This window comes from Trematomus bernacchii, unplaced genomic scaffold (assembly GCF_902827165.1).
Source record: "Trematomus bernacchii unplaced genomic scaffold, fTreBer1.1, whole genome shotgun sequence".
Taxonomy (NCBI): Eukaryota; Metazoa; Chordata; class Actinopteri; order Perciformes; family Nototheniidae; genus Trematomus; species Trematomus bernacchii.
In genome coordinates, this window is record NW_022987593.1 from 727,765 (window position 1) to 750,664 (window position 22,900).

Genomic DNA, 22,900 nt, shown 5'->3' on the forward strand with positions numbered 1-22,900 from the left:
TGAGGCTCCTGTTTTAAAAAATAAGCTGCTAACAAAATTAATGAAACCCTATGGAGAGCTGTGATGTAGGCTGTTTTCCTTAAAGCATATTCAAGTATTAAGCATAATTTACCTACATTTGATTGATTTAGCTGACTTTTAACTTAACTTATGAGGCAATATACCTCACGGTATGGCCCAGCCCTTCGTATATTTTTCTGTATGTGGCCCTCTGTGAAAAAGGTTTGGACACCCCTGTAATAAGCCCTTAAATATACACAAAATGTGAGTATATTTGAATTTTAAAGAATATAATGTTCCCTCAGGATGGTGAAACTCTGAATTCCCCCCTCCTCAAGTTAGTTGCCATACTGAAGTCATCTGGGAAAAATAGGGCACAACAACTCAGAGAAAGGTAAGAAAATGTGTAGTTATTTTATTTGTTCTCAATTTGAAATGGACATTTATACAATAGCACTGAGAATAGAATACTTTCAGGGATAAGTCATGAAATTATCACAGTACAGGATTGTACTTTCGAAAAACACTTAGCGCCCTAAAACTTGCATTTGCCATGAAGATACATTCAGCAGAGTATTGATGCAAAAGACATTTAATTTTTAAATAAGCCCTTTTGTTGTAACAGATTCCACAATACTACACCCATTTCACACTTCCTTCTCAACACAGGTTTTTACATACACACATACACGTTAAATGACACACACATAATCATTGCGTCATTCCATTAAGCATCCAGAGGCACGGGACACATGGACAGACAAACCAAATTTAAAGCATAGAAGCAAATCTGTGTTAGCACAACACAGTCTCCTCTGTTAGAGTAGAAGGAGGTGGGCGTGATGTAGGCCCAGTCAAAGTTCCGCAGGTTTAGTGGCTTCTGGCAGTGCTGTTCGCTGAGAACAAACAGGGCACGCACAAACGAGTATTTGGGCCGAGCAGCTGACGGCCGTCACTGTACGGACCTTGTCAAAGTGCAGCAGAAAACAGGGGTCATCCTGGAGACACAAAATCAGAAAGCATTAGCTATATGAAAAGATAAATAAAAAGCCTTCTGGTAACCTATTTTAAAACCAGAGGTAACACAATTATTTAAAAGAAAACAGTGTTCCCTCAATTAAAATGAAATGTGACAAGAAACTATTGGCAAATTGACGTACATTTAAAAGGGAATGGCCTGGTAGGCAATGAAAGCATAAATATGCGATAATGTTTTTGATAAACATTTCAGCAGATTTCCAGCACACTACATTTTGTAACAAAAAACTTTCCACGTCTATAAAGGCTTTCCGAGAGATGTCATTAATTGATCCCCAGCTGGGCAACTTGAAACCATATGGACTTTGAGTTAAGATGTGTTTAATCAAGTCCAGATAACATTTTAAAAATTAAGATAATTGGTGGTTGTGCATCTATAAAACTTTTATGATTATATATAGTTATCATTTGTATAGAAAACAATGGTAGATAATGCAGAAATTAGCAATGAAAAGCAAATGTGATACAATTGTTAATTACCACATCAGCATCCCGTCCGTCAACAAGAGTCAGGTCCTGCAGGGACCAAACCTCCGCCTTCCTGTAGCACTCCTGTATGCTGGAGCGTTCGGTGTGGGACCCTTTGGATCCAGACTTCAGGGCCGTCTGAGATATCTGACATCGCACGATACATAACTGCACTAATTTATTTTAGCAACTGCAAAAAGAAAAACAACAAAGGTTTTTGTTGGTATTTTTGCACATAAATAGGCACACTGCAGCACCAGACAGTCCATCTGCAGCAAAAGTATAACCTTGACTTCTCAGGCCTCATAGGCCAGGCAAAGTACACATTCAGTACATTTCCCTACAGATTATCTACAGCAAGATAATGGTCTGTACAACCTGTAACAGAAAATTCCACTCAGCATGGTTGACCCTTAAAAATGCTTTCATAAGAGAACCTGTTAAAAAGCTTTTTACCTGAGACACAAAGAAAATGTCTTCCGTGTGTTGGCTCTTCAATCTCAATATACTCCACCAGTGACTGTTTTGAAGGTCGGAATAAAACTCTCTGCATCTCCTCCCTCAGAAGAGATGACATCACTGGAAAGAGTAGGAGAAAGATCAGATGGTGAGAAAAAGCTCAAAAAAGAAACAGAAGCAATAAACAGGAAAGACACAAGAGAGATGAGAAATTCCAAGAGATCACTGAAACCTGGCAGTGGTGGGATGGGAGGTGCTTTCCTCTTGTCAGACCACGTGAAAAGTATGTGGTTGTGTGTGAAATGAGCTCCCTCTATCACACACACACACTCCAGTGTGGGGCGTTCCATTTTTGATGGTATATATGTTGATGTTTCATTAAAGTACTGCCTTCATAACAACTCGCCCAGAAGGGATTTATTTGAAAGGTTGCAATCAAAGGCCAATCCTTCATAATTTTATCCTTTTATTGCTTCAATTAAGATCCATTAAGAGAATGATCTTGATGTTTCCTGCAAATATGGATTTTAGTCCTGAAATTGTGTTTACTTTAGTGAGTGTCATAAAGACACAAACAGTACTTTATCCTGGTATTAGTTATAGTCTTCCTCACAACACATATACAGTCTCTTTCTTTCCGTCTCTCTGTCTCCACTCACTCACATATAGATGTTGATATATAATGTGGCAAAGCGCCCAATGTTTGTCTGTGATTAAATGTTGTTGTGTGGGAAAAGGATGTCCCACAGCACTCTGCATGGTTTCCATTACCAATTCAATCTCTGAGAACAGGTACAAGTGGGGTAAAGCACTTAAATGGAAGGATTTTACAAGCACATCAAGTATACTACACTTCTTTAGGGACCATGGCTCCATTAAAATATATGCTAAAGTAGATGCACTGTTAAAAAGAACAGAATAGTACAGAGAGGAAAACAAATGTCAGTTTGTGAGAGGCGGATTGAAAACAATGTGGGAATACTTTCCATAAACAAACCTCAGAATGAACCAGACCAAAGCTCTGATTTGATTTGTTTGAAAGAAAAAGTGTGGGTCCATTGGATTTGTCACATTTGTGAAAACAAAGATGGGTTGCTCCATAGCTAAGTGCTTATTGTTGTTGTTGTTGATGGTTTCTGCGGGTGTTCATTGGAAAGGCTTTATGCCTCTGAGATGGAAAGATGAGCGGATGAGCAGGAAGTAAAGTAGCAGAGGAAATATACAAGTGTTGAATCTCATGAATAACACATGAGGTTTATTGTACTTACTCAATCTTCAACCCCAGCATGTTTGTTCATGAGCATTAAAAGGATTCTCATTTACAAGAGTTGGAGGAATCCCAAAATAGTCACAGGAGTAGTATTGTAATATGTGATTTGAAAATGATTAAGAGGAGGTGTATCAGTCAGAGAACCTGGCAGCAAGGATTAAATTAAGATCTGAGTAACACTGTAAGGATGGATAACGTTGGGGAAGAAAGAAGAGGATGAAATTATGAAGAATAAAGAAAGGGAAGAAGTATTCAAACATGATCAAGAAACAGGAACACCAGAAAGGATGGAGAGCAATGACACGGCAATGGGGAAAAGGAGAAGGAAGAAAACATAAAGGATCGTCAACAAAAATAATGAATAAATATGAATAACAGGAAGCGGTGCTGAGTGCAGGGGTTGTGGAAAAAAAGATAAGAAAAGGGGGCCAGTCGTTAACGGCTAATCCGAACAAATCCAAAGAGAACTGAAAAGGATGACAGAGAAAAGAGGAAAAGCGAGGGGGCAGGCTGAGTTCACAGAGAGGAAGGAAATGGGGGGAGGGAGAGAATCTACAAAGGTGTGGAGGAATTATGGGTCCATGCAGGAGTAAAGACTGAATGAGGATGGCACTGTTATACATTAAACTCAAGGAGAATAACACCAGTGTGATTTCGGTGAGATTATGAACATGGTGGTCCAAAATTACAAAGGGGGTGCCAAAGCACCAGCTCTGACAGATTAGAAGCCACTCATTTAATTTCATACACCAAGAATCCAAAGTAAAAGGATTTTGTTTGCTTAAACTAAAGGAAATAACTAACACTAGTGTGATTTCGGTAAGATTATGACCATTCTGGTCAAAAGCTACAGAGGCGATGCCAAATCCGGCAGGACTAACACCAGCTATCCCGTCATAATTTTGGATTGCTGACTTGGGAAATTCCTAAAAAAGGACATTTATGTAATAGCTTTTCCTTTCACAAGAAAAGATAACAATGTTTTCCTAATGCAGTCAGGAAACATGTTTATGTTGTATAAACCTGGATGTTATTCTGAAGTGACAAGAAAGGATTTCAGATTTAAACGTTTCAGTAATGAAGCCTCTGAACAATATACTTAAAACTTAATGCATTAAATATGAGCAAAGGACTCTAAATGCACTTCCACTAAAAAAAATATGAACAATTTATTAGTAGCTATTGTACTGTGGCAGATATTGATAAAGAAAAGTTGACTTTGTTACTTACTTGTTGTAATGTGTTTTGACATCAATGTAAACACACACAAACACAAGGATTGTGGAAGTTGATTTACCCACACAGCCGCACAAAACGTATAACTTTTCTGATAATGGCCTCATATCATTTCAATTGTGCTGCACTGATGTAATAAGATGTGTATCTTCTACTCTAGCAGGACTGGCACAGGTAAAAACTCCAGGTCTGTTATAGGCTACACACATTTGGCAACAATTAAGCTATTGCTTTGGATTTAGTTTTAAGATCAGGATTTGTCTGTACCCGACCTGTCATCTCTTTTTAAATATTTGTTATGAATTTTTGTATTTATCCAGAAATATATTGTAAACTCATTATAATCAATAATGCACTATCATTCACGTCGATATAATGTATGTCAACAAAAATCACATCGTCGTTTGAAGGAGAATGTGAAATTCACATCTAATCCGTAATTCATAGGAAAGGTTTCTAAAGGTCAACAGGTTCAATAATATTAATGTCGGGGAACCACTACACAATATAACGTCACAGTCTATAGAGCTCCTGATTGGTTGTCAATGAAAGGGGAAACCCCCTGCCATCCGGAAGGCAGGGGCCATCCCTACCCTGCCTGCAACCTTCTGGCGACCGTCCAATGTCACATTCACAGCCAACTCACTATAACTGTATTTCCCGAAAAATAATACGGTTGTGTTAAAAATGCATATTAGTAAAATTGTGAATATAAATAAAAACAAGGGTGGCATTGAATGCATTTTAAGTAGTAGGCCTATCTATTTAAAGGGATATATATCCTATTCGGCATAGTATCCGCCATTCTCGCTTTAGGTGCATTCATTTGCAAGCCAGGACGCACGATCTCAATCTTCCTTTTATTTTCTATCATAAAAAAAACTATATGGCACTGACAGTCGACTGGTCTGACTGGGAAAGCGAGAAAAACAAGCGGAGTCATTTCCCCGGTGAAGATCACTCAGCGATCCCTTAAGTTCTGCTGCTTACTGTACTGTGCTAAATAGTGCGCCCTACTGTCTCCATTGCGCATGACTGTACGGCGTAATATGAAGTAGGCCTCCTGTTTTCTCCCCAACCCGGAGTCCTCCGAGCCCCCACCGGACTCGATGCAACGTTCAGTAAGCAAAACACGGAGGGCTGCTGTCGATTACTCAGGACGGTAAGCTTCATTTTAAATGCATATACAAAGCCAGCGGTTGTTATGGAATAGCACAGCCGCGGTGGTCGTTAAACGGTGTGTGTTTTAGCGGTGGGACTGCAGAGGAGGGTTAGGGACTGTTCCGCCACGCTCGAGGGAGAGCAAGGCCCAGTGACCCCACATTCAGAGCAGCCAGCAGTGTCTATGTGCCACGAGTGGCTGAGCGTGCGCGTCTCCGTGTGTGTGTGTGTGTGTATGTGTGTGTGTGTGCCCGGGGACCGTGTATCTGTGTACATTACATCTGCCGCGAAAATGTTTTCACCATCGCTGATTTTAGACATTTGTCCGCGGCCGACTGTTATGTTTTTGTCCGTTTTGGGTGAGGACCTTTCCCCGCACGGTGTGTGAGGACACACGGTAACATTTTTAGAGATTATTTTGTCTTCAATGTCAGTTGTTGCTTGACAGCTTGAGGCTCGGCGGCAGCTTTGCCATGGCACAGGGTGATCATTCCTGCTGTTTTCATTCACAACCTGATTTACCTGTCATAACTGTGTCATTGAGTGCGTGTGAGCCTGACGTGAGATACGGGCCAGTAAGAGCATTACATCTCTGGGTTAAATGGTCAGTTTTTCGGAGAGCAAGCTTAGTTAGCCTGCTAGCTAGCTTTATGGATTGCTCTCTTTAGGTTGTATAACGAACACCTGTGGACTTAAAGGTGTATTAAAATCGTTTACCGTGCATATCTGATAGCTAATTGTGCTTTAGTTGGACTGCCTTGCATGTACTACATTGTCATTAAGCGTGTTTATTCATTGACAAAGGTGTACAGTGGGCAGACTGGTCCAATGAAGGAGCTCAGTGTAATGAGGTTTCACTTATTGGCCATTAGGAACAGTGACTGTAGGTCAGACCAGTGCTCCCCCAAGTAGAGACCAGTGGTGTAAAGTAACTAAGTGCATTTACTCAAGTACTGTACACTTTTGAGGTACTTGTACTTTACTTAAGTATTTCAATGTTTTGCTACTTTCTTCTTATACCCCACACAATTCAAAGAGGTAAATCATGTACTTTTACTCCACTCGATTTATTCAATACCTTTATTTACTTTGCAGATTGTGATTAATGATGGAAATATATAACAACACTTAAATATGACTTCAGTCACACCTGGAGTAAATTCACAAGCTAGCCTGCAGCATACAAAACAAATGAAATCAATGCTCCACCTTTACCAGCTTTGATAAACACTGTAATGCATAAATAATTATAATCAAAACATCTAATATATATAACTCTGAAATGGGCCGGTCTGCATAATGAGTGCTTTACTTTTTGGACTTTAAGTATATTTTGATACCATACTTTTCTACTTCTACTTCAGTAACATTTTCAATGCAGGAACTTGTACTTGTTACTGAGTATTCATACACTCTGGCACTTCTACTTCTTTACTTAAGTACAACATCCCTCAGATAGTTTAACAATATGCCTAAAATCTTCCACACAAATGAGTGCAATAAATAATTTAGCAGGGTGATAATGTAGGTCATTGGGTTGACTGTCATATCTGCAGCTAAATCTTCTTAGCTCATTGTTACACAATGTGGTATGTTGACTGATCTGGTGCCAGATATGCTTGACAAGTGCGGGAACTTAATTGTTAGCTTTTCACCCAGACATCACAAAAGTAATCAATGTGAAGCAACAATTACAGCATTACTAGATTTGCAGATTCTGTACTTTTTCTTCATCTTATGTGATAGTAATATGATATTCATGAGGTGACTTTCTACTTAGCAAGACATCAAACTCTTTTTAGATGCCTCCTTTAGGCTGTGGTTGTCGGAATTTCTAGTTTCACTATTTCACAATTTGAAGACCAAATTACTGAGGAAAGTAATCGTTTTGATTGATAAATGCTAAAAATGTTTTTCCAATTATTCAGTTATCAAGCTTCCATCAATTGTGAAGATATATTGGTTTTCTGTTTTATGGTTTTATACATAGAGGATATATATCAAAGTTAACTGAATATCTTGTATATTGGACTGTGGGACAGACCCCATCTTGACATTATTTTATTATTAAAATGAAATCGACAGTTTTTATAGACAAAAACGGTTACTTACAATAATAATTGGCAGATACATTGATAAACGGTTAACTACCAGGTGCTGCCCTAATCTTTTAGTAGTATGAGTATAGTTTGTTTTGGACTGTTGGTTGGCTTGGATGGTTATACAGTAGCTAGGTCTGGGCAATATGGCAAACATATTCTCTCATGGTCATGTCATTTAAAGTACTTCAATGCAAAATTACTTTTTGTAATGAAAAAAGTATAAAGAATAATAAAGAGATATGGCCTAACTCTATGTAGAGAAACAATATTTAATAAATACATATAATCTTCTATTTTTTTAGTTTTGCTCACAATATATATCCTTTAGGCCAATCCCTAGTTGCAAGCCACGGGTTTCCTGTTTTTATCTTGCAACAACTAACATATTTACTTTGGTGGTTGGCCTTTAGAATTTGCATGCATGGTAAACAGTGAACATAGGCTGGCCCCCTGGTATGTTTTGTGAATGAGTAGGGTTCTGTGGTTGCAGGGTGAGGGTTGGTGGCTCACCCATGAAGTGTTGTCCTGTGCCTGGAAGGGTAGGATCTTAATTACCTTTTCACATTCCAGAAAGTAAGTTGAAAAAACACCTTCTTAACACTTTTTCATATCTAGGTCACTGTGCTGAAGTTTCTGAAGACTTTGAATGTAAGCGTAATAATTGATTATTCCAGGGTTTCCTCGCTGCACTGACGTTATTTGCACTTTAAGGCTGGAATATTTTCTCTGATGTTTTGTTATTGAAAAGCTGAATTTAAGTAGCTATACTGTGGTATGTTGGGTTAGTATTGTTGGTTGTAGTCTTTGTACGGAGGTTTATAAACTGTACCAGAGTATTTTTCCTTTTTAGGACTTTAGAGCTTACAGTGTTGAAAAGTAACATTTATTCAATACTGTACTAAAGTAAACATTTGAGGTCACTATATATATTGTACAGCTTAGGTTACTAGCTACTTCCACATTAAACTATTAATACAAATATATAAATCAACTAATAGATTATGACATATTATTTAGGCTGAGCTACCCAACAGTGATACAGTAATTAGATAATGCCCTCTTTCTGAACAGCCTATTCAAAATCGACATTTGTTAGCTGCAAGTGCAAAAAGTGGTGCCTTTTAATTGACCTAATGAACCCTCATGACCCCAATAACCCTACTGCTGTGATTTGTCCTGCAGGTTTGGTTGACCACCATGTCTTTCCTGTGGTCTGTTGTCCTCTCATGACCCCAATGACCTCAACAGCAACTTTGACCATAGAGTCAGCTTTGACCCCGTACCCTTTCTCTGACCCCTGAGAAAAGACATTAAGTGACCACGTGCATAAGCTGTGTTGGGGTAAGAAGTGACCACACACGCACGCACGCACACACGCACGCACGCACGCACGCACACACACACACACACACACACACACACATGCATCTTTTATCGCAGTTAATTTAAATACACTATAATAAATCAATTTGATTTGTGTTTCCTAAAAATATGCTCTTTTTAATAAATCTATGCCATGACTCTGGAGTAATCTTAATTGAATGTAAAATATGTTGAAGTATACAAGCAACCACCGTAGTAAGCCAGTTATCTGAACCCCATGTGTTCATGCTAATACCCCATGCTGATAATTGTAATAAATGTTGGAAAATGACACTCTGGGTAAAAAAAACATGCAACTTGCCTGTCTATTTTTGACTCATGCATAGATAATACTTTATTGCATATCAGCTATTGCTTTGATCAAGTTTACACAAATCTAATGGTCTCCTCTTCTAGCCTGAATAGTTAAGTTTGTCAGTGTGCTATTCTGTGTGTGCAATAAGTTGCTTTCGCTTCAACACATTTGTAACTGCACTTTGGTCTGATTTAAATCTTTATTCATAAGACACAATTCAGAGAAGTGATTATTGATTGATGAGATTTAACATTATTGCTGCACCATGTGAGCTAGAACATTTAGTCACTGATGTTTTAGTCCACTGAATTGCTATGTAAATCCTAACTGGCACCTAAGCGAATAAAATAATTGTTTTTCTGTCACTCCAGGTGGTCTTCCAAATGCCTACCTCACGCCTAAAGAGCAAATCACTGCAGCCACAGGCCTGATCAGCAGCTACCATGACATCAAGCATAGGGTATGCTGCAACTCACAGACATTTTTTATCATAAATTAATTCCATACGCACTATACATACACCGAGTTCAAGCACATTAAGTACAACATATGTTCAGATTTAAACCTTTTTGAGTAAATTAAGCCCTTAACAGGGTTAATGATTGACAAAATGGTCCTTATTTATTATGCCATGATGTGCCTCCGAACAAAGTCACAGTATTAAATTAAAAATGAAAGTATTTTTATTGACCTATTTTAGTCGAAATGTACGCAAGAACACGCCCTGTTTCACAAATGCACTCGTAATCTTTTTGGCAAGCACAACACATTCCTTCTCACTCTCTCTTTCCCTCTCTCCGTCTCTCACTCTTTTTTTGTGACCCAAAAATAAACCTGCTGCTGGCATGTAGGAATCCTCTCATTACCAACATCCGTCATTCGCTATTATTAACAATACAGATCTGCTTTCAAGCTGCCAACAAATGTCCACACACAGGAAAACACAACGTGAGACTTCAAATATTATACTCTCTTTTTGTAGGGATGATTGTAGCATCTTTGATGGGTTGATGGAAGAAGATGAAAAGGACAAAGCAAAACGGTAAGCTAGATACAAAGATAAGCAACACACTGAAGTTATGATACTTGTATTTTGTATTGATATCAATAAAACATTCCTTTTTATAAAATATCCCATGGTATTTAAAGGCTGAAATCTCCACCTGTTAAATTAATCATTATTTGAAAGTCCTACCTATTTAAAGACAGGTACATTTTTAGCTACAGGGAATATACCATGTCTAATCTTACATTATTGTAGGCCATACACAGCAGCCACACTGCATTACCTCATTAAACATTATAGAGTCAAATATAAAAAAGTTTATAGCAGTTTATTTTCAGGTTGTTTTTTCTGTTTGTCAGAATCTTGACATTTTTAATCGAATGTATAACTGTAGTTTCGATCGTAGCGTGTCCCGTAACAAGTCTGAGAAGAAGCGGAGAGACCAGTTTAATGTCCTCATCAAGGAACTCGGCACGATGTTGCCGGGCAACACCAGGAAGATGGACAAGTCCACCATCCTGCAGAAAAGCATCGACTTCCTGTGCAAACACAAAGGTCAGGGCACGGCACAGGGTGGACACTTCTTGTTTTATATTTAGTTGTTCTTATGTACACACTGTTGTTGTCTGTGCTGCTTTACTCTCATTACTACAGCTTGTTACACTTTTACAAGACTTGCCTTGCGACTGTGTAAAGTTGACTTAATCATTATGAACAATAGTAATTTCATACTCTTAACTACTTCATTTTCTTAGGTTGAGATACTTCACACCACTTCTCTGTTTTACCTTAATACCTTAGTTGATCACGACTTGAATACTGTGATTATATTATGATGAAAGATTTTTTCCCTTTGCATATGTTCACGCGTGTATACTTTCTACTCCTAGCTCTGTTCATTGTGTGTTCATGATAATTAATTTAGCTTCCACTTTACTGGCCCTGTTCTTTCATTGTGCGTGCTTACCTTTTGTGTAGTCTCTTTCTGGTCACGTCGCCTCTTCATGTTTTCCTTACAAGACTTTTTCCAGAAAGACTTTGTTTTCTTCTTAACATTCCGTTTTCTTTTTCCTCCACCAGAGATTGCAGCCCAGTCAGAGTCCAGTGAGATCAGGCAGGACTGGAAGCCTCCGTTTCTTAGCAATGAGGAGTTCCTCAGCTCATGCTGGAGGTCAGATATTTAACATTTTGTTCTGTTCTCCTGTCCGTTTTTTATCTCCCCGTTTATTATACTCTTGATAGAAAAGTCCTTTTACTTGTACTGCTGTAGACCAACACTTAGAGTTGTTCTTTATCTCATCTTGCATTATCAGGCTCTGGATGGGTTTTTTATAGCAATCATGACTGATGGGAACATCCTCTACGTCTCTGAGAGTGTCACCTCACTACTTGAACATCTACCGGTGAGTAACACTGGCTCTTTCTTTTGCCTGGTCACATTAGTCATCCCTTCTATTGCAGACCAATGTGTGTACTGGAAAAAGGGTTCGGCCGTTCTTCTTGTTTTTGTGTGTGTTCTCATGCACGTATGTGTGTGTGCTCCTCAGACTGACTTGGTGGACCAGAACCTGTTAAACTTCCTGCCACTCGGGGAACACTCTGATGTATACAAGGAGCTGTCCACACACCCCACCGAACACGACAACCTTAGCTCCGATTACCAAAAGAGTCAGTATCTCCCCATGACACGCTACATCTGGCTGCTTGTTTTAGAATGATTTAAATCAACTGTAATGTGTTTGGTGGTTCAAAGGGAATATAATTCAGTTTAATATTTACATTTATACTTCCTTGCTGTGGTTACAAGATTTTGTAAAGAATTAAATCTGTGTTTAGGCCTTAACATCCAAAGAAAATTATATAGAAACGGAATAAGAAAAACAAAGTAACACATGTTCTTCCCATTAGGCGCTTTCACACCGGAGTACTTTTCCCAGGAATAGTTCCGATAGTTCCTGGGATTTGCGTTCACACCAAAAAGATCTGGAACTAGAACTTTTTTTCGGGAACCTTTTCACCCCTTTTCAGTCCCTGCTAGAGAGGTGGTACTTTCCTCTGGAGGAAAGGTTCCAATTTCTGATTGGCTGGGCGAATTGCAAACCACGCCCCGTAAAACTCTGAAAAGTTTTTGTGTGTCGCGCTTCTGGCAATTTACTCGGAAGGCTTCAGTAGAAGCTGCTGGGAAGACTCCCAGCAGCTTCTACTGAAGCCAGTCCCCAAGTCCGGGGACTTCCGGCCGGGGATTTGGGGTGGCAGACAGTGGGTGTTTCTCAATGTCGAGGACGCTTCCTTGGTAGGACATGTCTTCCGAGTCAGGTCCTTCAGAAGCGAGGCAAGAATCCTTCCTAGCCTCGGAAAACGAAGAATGGTGGAACAGGCTAACAGGTGTGCAGGTGTGCGTCATATGCGAGGCCCCGCCTTAAATGGAGCGCGATTTCCGCCAAAGACTTTGGAAATTGGTCCGTGCGCAAAGCATTGTGGGGATTTTAAGACCGCGGAGGATACACATGTGCAGCCTCGAAATGTTCCCCAAATTCCAAGGATCCTGGACATTGGAACAGTCTTTCGGCGGGACTCGATGACGTAGCATCCTTGAAATAGTGGCTCTGGAGGAGCCTTCATCGACATTGAGAAACACCCAGTATACGCCGTGAAGTTGTTTGCGGCCTGCCAGTAAACCCAAAGCAGAAGAAGAAGAAGTGACGTCAGCGGCTTCATTTGCGTAATCCTCCCTCAGGGACTTATTCCGGTGTGAACGCGATCTACTAGATAGTTCCGGAACTAAAAATGTCCGGGGAACTAAGTTCCGGGAACTATTCCTGGGAAAAGTACTTGGTGTGAAAGCGCCTATATAGACTATAATGAAAGTTATTGAATGTATTTCTGGCAAAAAATTGTTTTCATAACTGTAACTAATATTTTTAGTTTATTATAAATCCTTTCCTGTCCGTCTTGTATGTAAGGAACCACATTGGTAGATATAAAGTAAGAGACAGATAGTTATTAGTGCAGGAACACAAAAAAGCACTTATTCTAAGTGTCTTTGGATAAAAACGTTAAATAGAAGTTAATCTAATGTAAATAAAGGCTGATATACTGGCTTATCGTTATCCCTGTTTTGTCTTGATACCCTAACAACACCATTCACACATTATGAATCCATTAACACTACGTTTACAACACCTTTTTGACTTATTATGTTTATTCTCTCCAGCTAAGAACCACATGGAGTTCTGCTGCCATATGCTGCGAGGGGCCATTGACCCCAAAGAACCGCCTGTATACGAGTATGTCAAGTTCATTGGCAACTTCAAGTCACTCAACAATGGTATGTCACTCAAATAGCTTTCAGCACAGCAGGCTTTGTAAAACTTGTTATAATTAGAAGTGAACATTGTCAAGGATTTTTCTTTGTCTGAGAGAGTAAACAACATTTTCAACGGCAAACTCTTCTCTGTGGTGTGCAGTTCCCAACGTGACGAGGAATGGTCTGGCAGGGGTGTTACAGCGCTCTCTGCAGCCTGCGTTCGACGACAAGGTGTGCTTCGTAGCCACAGTTCGGCTGGCCAAACCTCAGTTCATCAAGGTAGCCTAGGGCACACTGACAAAAAAAAATGAAGTCACACTGAGTCATAAATAAATCATTTAATCTAACATCATCTTTCTTAATTTTTATAAACATAGGAAATGTGTACAGTGGAGGATCCTAATGAAGAATTCACCTCGAGGCACAGTCTAGAATGGAAGTTCCTCTTCTTAGACCACAGGTAAACACACAAACACACACATACAGATTTCATTGAAGTCGCCACTATTCTCCGTCAGAAGTGATTGTCTGGTAGTCACAGTTTTCCAATGTCAAATTAGGGGGAGTCTTTTTCTGACTTATTGAGAAGCTCAAATCTGACATTCCCTGTGTGATAAGCTAGCTGTGTGGAAGAGAGAAATGAGCCAGGGTTTAAACTTCTCAAAAGTCTCTTGTCATTGTTCACAATACTTTGAACAACCTCGTGCAACATTATAAGTAACTTCCAGGAGACACTGTCTGAAAAATATGCGCTGTTCCCCTCTCACTATGACGGCCAGCTTTTCACCCCGCCCTCAAATGTGGCTCTTTTTTCAGATATTCAGGTATCATAGAGTACACTACATCTTGTTTGTAGGCCTACTGTCTGTGGCTTTATATAAAAAGAAAACCAGCATGAAAACATCTTGTAACATAACAGAGATTTGAATATACTTTTGACATTGACAAGCCTTCAACTTAAAGATAAAAATGGAATAATTAAAGGTGTGTGGTGATAAAATGCTAATTAATATGGGAGGCGTGTGGCCCAGTGGATAGAGCCTGGTTCAAACCCCACTGCAGTCAGCATGTCGTTGTGTCCCTGGGCAAGACACTTCACCCCAAATTGCTCCTGTAGGGATTCTCCACAGTATTGAGTATGTAAGTCGCTTTGGATAAAAGCGTCTAACAAGTAACATGTAATGTAATGTAAGCAATATATTGTGCAAACATTTCAGAGAATACAATAAGAGTAATTTTAAATCCCTTTTTACTGAAGTTTTTCCTCTTTGGTTACATTTTACTGAAATGTGAAAGCACTTTTATTTATTTGGTTATTTGATTGATTGATTTATATACTGCATTGTCTTGTTATGTTTCTTATGCTGGTGTTATCTATTGTGTATCTTGTTTTTTATGTATTTGTACGGCGACCTTGAGAGCCTTGAAAGGCGCCTATATAAAATAAATGAATTATTATTATTATTACTCAGTTGGTCCAGGTCACTTTGACTTTGTAAAGCCTGCATGCAGCTTTTTGTGAAAGCGAATTATAAGGATACCATTTCTCCTTTTCAGAGCTCCACCAATCATAGGCTACCTGCCGTTCGAGGTTCTGGGAACATCAGGGTACGACTATTACCATGTGGACGACCTGGAGACATTAGCCAAGTGTCACGAACACTGTGAGGGCTCATTTACACACTTTCAGTCGCGATTTTAAAAGAAAGCATTTATCTTCTTGTTGTTTCTAACAACTCTGCTCTCGTCTCTCTCCTGTTCAGTGATGCAGTACGGTAAAGGGAAGTCTTGCTACTATCGTTTCCTGACTAAAGGTCAACAGTGGATCTGGCTCCAGACGCATTACTACATCACCTATCACCAGTGGAACTCTCGACCTGAGTTTATCGTCTGTACGCACACAGTAGTCAGGTACTGCAGCTCCATTTGGCCTCATTACTGATGGTACAATTATCAGAGATAATTTTTTTTCAAGATCCTTTGACATTTCAGATACACTCCATTTACTGGTGACACTACATTTGCTCATTTTCACACATCCTTCATGCTTCTTTATTGGCTTAACCTTTTGTGCTTAAAATACAGCTATGCAGAGGTGAGGGCAGAGCAGCGCAGAGAGCTGGGCATTGAAGAGTCCAACCCAGAAGGGACTGTGAATAAGGTGAGAAATTACATCTAGAATCTGTTTTACTAGACACGAGCCGAATTATAAAAGGTATTGCAATATATAACGTGTGAAGGAAACATTATTCAAACTAAAAACAAAACATGTTGTGTTTGAACTTTTAGATGTGTTGTTTAAGCCTAAGTAACAAAATGAAACTATCAGTAGTGTAATTTAATTTGTATTAATTGTTTGACTGAAATTCTCTTGACAATGTATTCATTATACATTAGAAATAATATACACGGCCTTTAAAGAGCCATCATATGATTTAATATGTCAAGAGGCGTTTAAAAAAATAAACAAACTTCAAATATAAACAGTGTCACACAACAATAAGCCAAAAGCTTCCAAACTTTTATCCTTTAACTTCTGTCAGTGAGTAACTGCTGCCCATTGATGTATCTCACACTGTCTACAACTCTGATGCACTTTCTGTTATCTATATTATCTCAATCCTTTTGTTTAGTAACAACATCAAGCTGAGAATAACAGATGATCCTAAATCAAACTCCAAACAGGATAATGTTAATCCCACATAAATTCAGTTATGTTTGCTGGTTTAGTTAAGTTGCCATCTAAAAGTTGATCATATCAGTATGTATGGGTAGAATAGCACGTTTAAGCACATGAGTATTTTATCATGAATAATGCTTCGCTCTTTTACAAATCAGCCCTGTTATTATCACCTTTATGCAATCTGAATTTTAAAGGATTGGATGCCAAGTGTATTTTTTCTTTGTTTCTCTGCTTTAGAGTCAGGACTCAGAGTCAGAGTCACAGCTGAATACGTCCAGCCTCAAGGAGGCTCTGGAGCGATTTGATCGCAGCCGAACGCCCTCAGAATCCTCACAAAGTTCTCAGAAGTCCTCGTCGCACGTCTCTGACAATACTTGCACCTGTAAGGACACACGTGTACATAAATAATATTATGATGTTTATACTAACTTTTCAGATCAAGTCCGAATTTGTGTTTCATCACAGCAGCTCCATTTGCAAATAAAAAGGCAAAAAATGTGTACAAGAAAAGACACAATTATAATCATTAAGACAATTCATGCAAACCCTTATTGTACATTTGTTGTGGAATAAGGCTCCATATTTAATTGCAACTTGATGATAATTATCTGTCTTTGATGTTCAGGGCAGGATGGGGTCAGAGGCAATGTTGTTGTCCCGCCTTAGTATAATCATATTAATCAGTCATGCCCTGACGTAAGACGAGTCAGTGACGCATCAGTTTGGGAGTTTAATGGGATGAGAAGCCCTGCGGGGAGTTGATACGATATCGTGACTCTTACTCATCAATGATTCTGTCTCTGCGGCAACAGCCTCTAAGCTACACATGGACACGGCCACACCTCCTCTGCAGTCCATGGCCTCCACCATGGTGATGACGTCACAGCGTCGCTCGTCCATCAGCAGCCAGGTGAGATCTGATTGGACAGAAACGCTCAAAAATACCAAGCTAGGACTTCCTAAACTGATGACTGAACAATCTCACACATCAGTTGTCATAATTATCTTGATTATATGTATATTTGCAGTCTATGAGCTCTCAGACCACGAGCCAGAGTGTAACTCCAGGGATGATCCCTCAGCAGCAGCAACAGCAACAACAGCAACAACAGCAACCAGCACACAACAACAACAACCACAACCACAGCAACAACAACCCCAGCAGCTACAGGCAAACGTACAGGTGAGAATGGGTCTTCATTTCATGACATCATTATGTGCTGTGGAGTAAATCTAAAACGTTTTGTTGATTAATTGCCCAGACAATCAACAATACATTCATATTTAATAGATAGAGTGCTATTTTTGGGAGACTTTTTGTATTCATATTGTGTTTCTTTCAGCTTACCTCTCTTTCTCAACTCTGCTAGTTACCAGCTTCAAGTGGTTGTCTTTTAATGTATCCTGTGAAATGTAGAACTATGCACCATGACATGGAATAATCTCAACAACAACAAAAAACATGATAAAGGCATGTGTATGTTTTTTACATGTTGTATTTTAATGTATTTGTTCTGCCAGGTATCTTTTTTAAAGATTTTTTATTTGTATTGCAATGGGACTTCCTGAAGTAAAAATAAAGTAAGAATCTGGGGGTTACAGGTTCTTCAATGTTAATTATTGCTTGGGCTAAAAATTCTCTACTTATTTCTGATTGTTAGAAATAATAAATCAATGAATGGAGTCAGACAAATCAATAATAAAAAAATCATGAGCTGCATCTCCACTGTGGACTTTGTGATGTTCATTAGCCAGTGTTTGGTAATGAAAATAAAACATCAGTTGCTGCACAGCTGAATTAAGTGACCTTTTGTCTCCACCCACAGCCGGTGATGGAGTTCTCGGCGCAGGTGAATGCCATGCAGCATCTTAAAGATCAGCTGGAACAGAGGACAAGACTAATCCAAGCTAACATCCAGCGGCAGCAGGACGAGCTGAGGCACATCCAGGACCAGCTGCAGAGGGTGCAGGGACAGGGCATACAGGTAGGATTTACACACATGTAGAATGTACCTCAAGTTGTTACATTTTGGTCAACTATGCTCATTTTATATTTATTATATGTAGTCTATAGTTAGATATCTTAAATATGAGGGCAGTTTTATATTCAAAATATTTTCTTTCTGCTTGTTTGAAAAAGATTAGCACGAAAGTGCTTCTGTTTGTAAAGATCAGTAGGTGTATGGTGCTTTGTCTCTTCCTGCTGTATCTGACCTAGATCAGGAGGGGAATCATGCATTATGAATCACTTTTATTCTTTATTCAGCAGTTTCACTACCTGCGTTTGTACCCTGATAGGATCATTTCCGCTCATTAACTAATTGTATTCTACTCTAGCAATAGGCAAATGTTTAGCATTGCCAAGCAAATGTTCAATAATAAGGGCCTGCAGTGAAACCTGGACAAACTGGCATTGCGTGTTTCCATCCTGACAGATGTTGCTGCAGCAGCCGGAGGGAGCGATGAACGTGCAGCTCCCTGAGACGGGGTCGGTCCAACAAACGGCTAATTTGACCAACCAGGTCCAGCAAACAACAATTAACCCCGTCCATTCAGGAACTCAGCAGCTCACCATCCAGCAGCAGGCCCCGCCCCCCCAGCAGAACCTACAGCAGCAGCGGCAGCAGCAGACCAATGCCCTCACACAGGTGGGACACACACACACACACACACCACACACACACACACACACACACACACACACACACACACACACACACACACACACACACACACACACACAACCACACACACACACACACAAAATGCTAATTAAAGAGCCTCAGGGCACGCTGTTAGTGTTAAATCACCTGAGAAACTTTAAAAAACTCAACGCTGAACTGAAAAACACACAAAGCATAATTTCTACCTTGTTTAGACATATCCTCGTATCCTCTGCTATTGAGTAATGCTGATCTTAATTATCTTGTTGTTTATTATTAGAGTCCATTTTATTCCGCGAGGGCAACAAGAGCAACACATTTCAGGACATGTTGATATATATATGTATCAAAGGAAAGCATACTATAACCAAAGAGTAGCTGTGTGGTTTTTTCTCCAAGAGTTTAAGTTTTAAACAACCTCCCAGTCTGACACTTTTTTATTTAGACACTTCAATTTATTTTTCTGTTTATTTATGGCTTCATGATCTGTTGAGTCTATTTAATGTATTTTCAAATGAGACATGCATGAAAAAGGACATTTAATGTAAAAATAGTGGAAGAAAGAAGCAAGAAAATGACCTAAAAAGCACGCTAACAGTTTACTCTGTTTTTAAAGGAATTCATATCATGTCCCTCCCTCCTTCCCCACATTACCACCCTCCAGCCCCAGCATCAGCCCCAACAACCTCCGCAGGCTCAGCCCCAAACCCAGAGCTCTGTCTCTGCTCCGCTCTACAACACCATGATGATCTCCCAGCCCGGGCAGCCCAACATGCTGCAGATCAGCACCAGCCTGCCGCAGACCAACACACAGCAAGGCACAACGGTGGCTACCTTCACACAGGACCGACAGATCCAGTAAGGAGGACGACACGATTACAGTAGTCATAATATTATGTTAACCCCGCCAGAGTCATTCCTCTATGGCAGGGGTGTCTAAACTATTTTCACTGAGGGTTGGGCTGCTCACAAGATGTGAGGCAATTGCCTCATAAGTCAGCAAAATCAATCAAACGTAGGTAAATTATTCTTGATAATTGAATTTATGAAAAAAAACGCCTACATCACAGCTCTCCATAGGGTTTAATTTATTTTGTTCGAAGCTCCTTCCTAAGAACAGAACCTCAGATTGCAATATGCAAATAAGTTGCTGGCCTTTTTGTTATCAACTAAGATTTGTTAGAAAATGTTTTCAACTTTAATTGACTGAATTTATTTAAACATTGGGCTTATTAACACATATATATGTTTACATATATATTTAGGAAATACAATATAAGACAAGCACAAGCTTCATGTGTGGGCCATATTCCATTATACTTTAGAATTAGCTGAGGGCCAATAAAAATTGACCACCGGCCGCATTTGGCCCCCGGGTCGTAGTTTGGACACCCCTGCTCTATGGCATCAGCCAAAATAAGTGGGAAAATGTGCAGATCTGATATGGGCAAAAATCCAATAATGTGTATCTCAAAACGTATGGATTGTTTTGTGTTGTGTGTGTGTGTAGCATGAAAAGGAGGTTTATACACCCTTGTGTTGTTAAGTGACAAATACACAAATCTTCTAGCCTTGTCTGTACTGACTTACCAAACCTGTCTGAAGCCAAGCTATTTAAAGATTTGAATACTAGACATCCAGTGTTGTACTTGGTTACTGTTATAACTTTGATTCTCCATTTCCCGCTCCCCAGCTTCCCAGCAGGGCAGCAGCTGGTGACCAAGCTGGTGACAGCGCCAATGGCATGTGGAGCAGTGATGGTGCCCACCTCCATGTTCATGGGGCAGGTGGTCACTGCCTACAACCACTTTGGTGGTCAACAGGTATGGACAAAGCCCTTTGAGTCCCAGAGCAACTCATTAACTGTATCTAAGACCAGAAGAAACACTGCTTTAAATAGAGAATGATCAAATCGATGATGTCTGATGCTCATAACCACCCAGCTGCTCAGTGCTGACAGAGTGGTAATAGTGTGAAAGTGTTAAATAAGATACTACAATTATACATGAAAACTGGCTAGCAAATTTCCCCCCTTTATAAATTAATTAATTAAAAATGTTTTGTATTTGATGCTTTTATTTAGTGATGAAAAGAAGATCATGAAAGTTAAGACTACATGAAGAAAGTAGCAATGTTTTAAAATGTAAAATCTAGGCCTGAAAACTGTACACAAAGACATGTAATTGCATTTTGTATTGTCATTAAAGCCTAAAGAAGACTTAAGGACTAATGGATTATTATATTTGTTGTCAATAAAACAGGTGCAGTGCATTAGAATTGATAGTAGACTCCCTTTTGACTTAAGGGAGTCTACATTTCCAAAGTATGCTGAAAAGGAGCATCCTTAGAGAATCCATTGAGAGATATTATAAGGAGTTGTAGGAATTATGCTTATACAAAAATATGTGGGATGTCATGAAGCAGTACATTTTATACAGTATTCTAAAGAGATTCACTTATAACTTTATCCCTTTTATTGTTCTGTGATAACTCCTGTCTCTTCCCAGCAGGGGGGCCGACACAGACCCTGACCCTGCAACCAGCCCAGCCACCCCAAGGTCAGCCCGACGGCCAGAACCAGACCACTGTAGTGGCTCAGGGCGGCCAGCAGGGGCAGCAGCAACAGCAGCAATTCCTACAGGTATCAGAAGAGGGCAGCAAATACCATCAATTCAAATATACTGTACATCTTGACAAAATATCAAGTTATCAATATTTCATTTAGGTGAAAAGTGTCTTTACACTGCAAGTGACTCAAATTGTGAAACTAATGTTTTGCAGAGGCTTATCATTTGAGGTCTCCCAACTTGTTGGGAGAAGAGAAAGAGGCTTTAAATTTGACTTGAAGAACTGCTTGATTGTGTAATTTTATTAGAGCAACCTTGTCAATCACAATTATTCACAATGTATATATATATTCAGTTTTTATCAGCAAAATCACTTCAGTAGAAATTGTAAGTGGAGTTTTGAAGGAACAAATTAAAAAGAGAGGATCATTAATAATAAATAAATAAAAAGGTTGGAGGCATAGGGGTCAGGGAAATTAGTAAGTTGTGTGTGAATGTGTATTGGTATAAGTGTGTATAATTACATTACATGTCACTTGTTAGACGCTTTTATCCAAGCAGTACTGTGGACAATCCCCACAGGAGCAATTTGGGGTGAAGTGTCTTGCCCAGGGACACAACGACATGCTGACTGTAGTGGACTCGAACTTGCTACCCCCTGATTCAAAGTCCAGCACTCTATCCACTGAGCTACAGCCGCCCAGAATTAATTAGGATGACATGGACACATGTATGATGTTTTCTAATCCTTGCTCTGTTCTTCTCTCAGGGCACTCGTCTTCTCCACAGTAACCAGTCCACCCAGCTGATTCTGCAGGCAGCTTTCCCACTCCAACAACAGGGCACTTTCACACAGGCAACTCACCAACAACAACAGCAACCACAGCAACCACAGCAACCACAGCAACAACAACAGCAACAACAACAACAACAACAGCAGCAGCAACGGCAGCAACAACAGCAGCAGCAGCAACAATCCCACCACCAGAGGCACCAGCAGCAGCTGAAGCCCCAGCCCCAGAAACCACAGAAAGCCCCGACGTCACACAGGACTGAGAGTGTCAGCAGCCAGCCGCAGTGAGGTCTGGAGGAGAAACATGGGATTTAAAACTATGAGAGAGTGTTGCTGCATACATTTCTATTGCTCACCTGGCTGTTGCAAACTCCCTTTCTCCCAAAAAATGTGTCGTCCCATCTTCCTCCATCTGAAAGAAATGATCATACGAAAGAGAGAGCCCGTGAGTCCTCAAGGAACTCACCAT

The 22,900-nt window shown here is 39.7% G+C and overlaps 2 pseudogenes; one reads left to right on the forward strand and one right to left on the reverse strand.

Annotated features, from left to right (window-relative positions):
* Window positions 1-727: 727 nt before the first annotated feature.
* LOC117481562 lies at window positions 728-2,083 on the reverse strand (annotated as a pseudogene).
* Window positions 2,084-8,274: 6,191 nt separating this feature from the next.
* Window positions 8,275-22,727, forward strand: LOC117482396 (annotated as a pseudogene).
* Window positions 22,728-22,900: the final 173 nt, after the last annotated feature.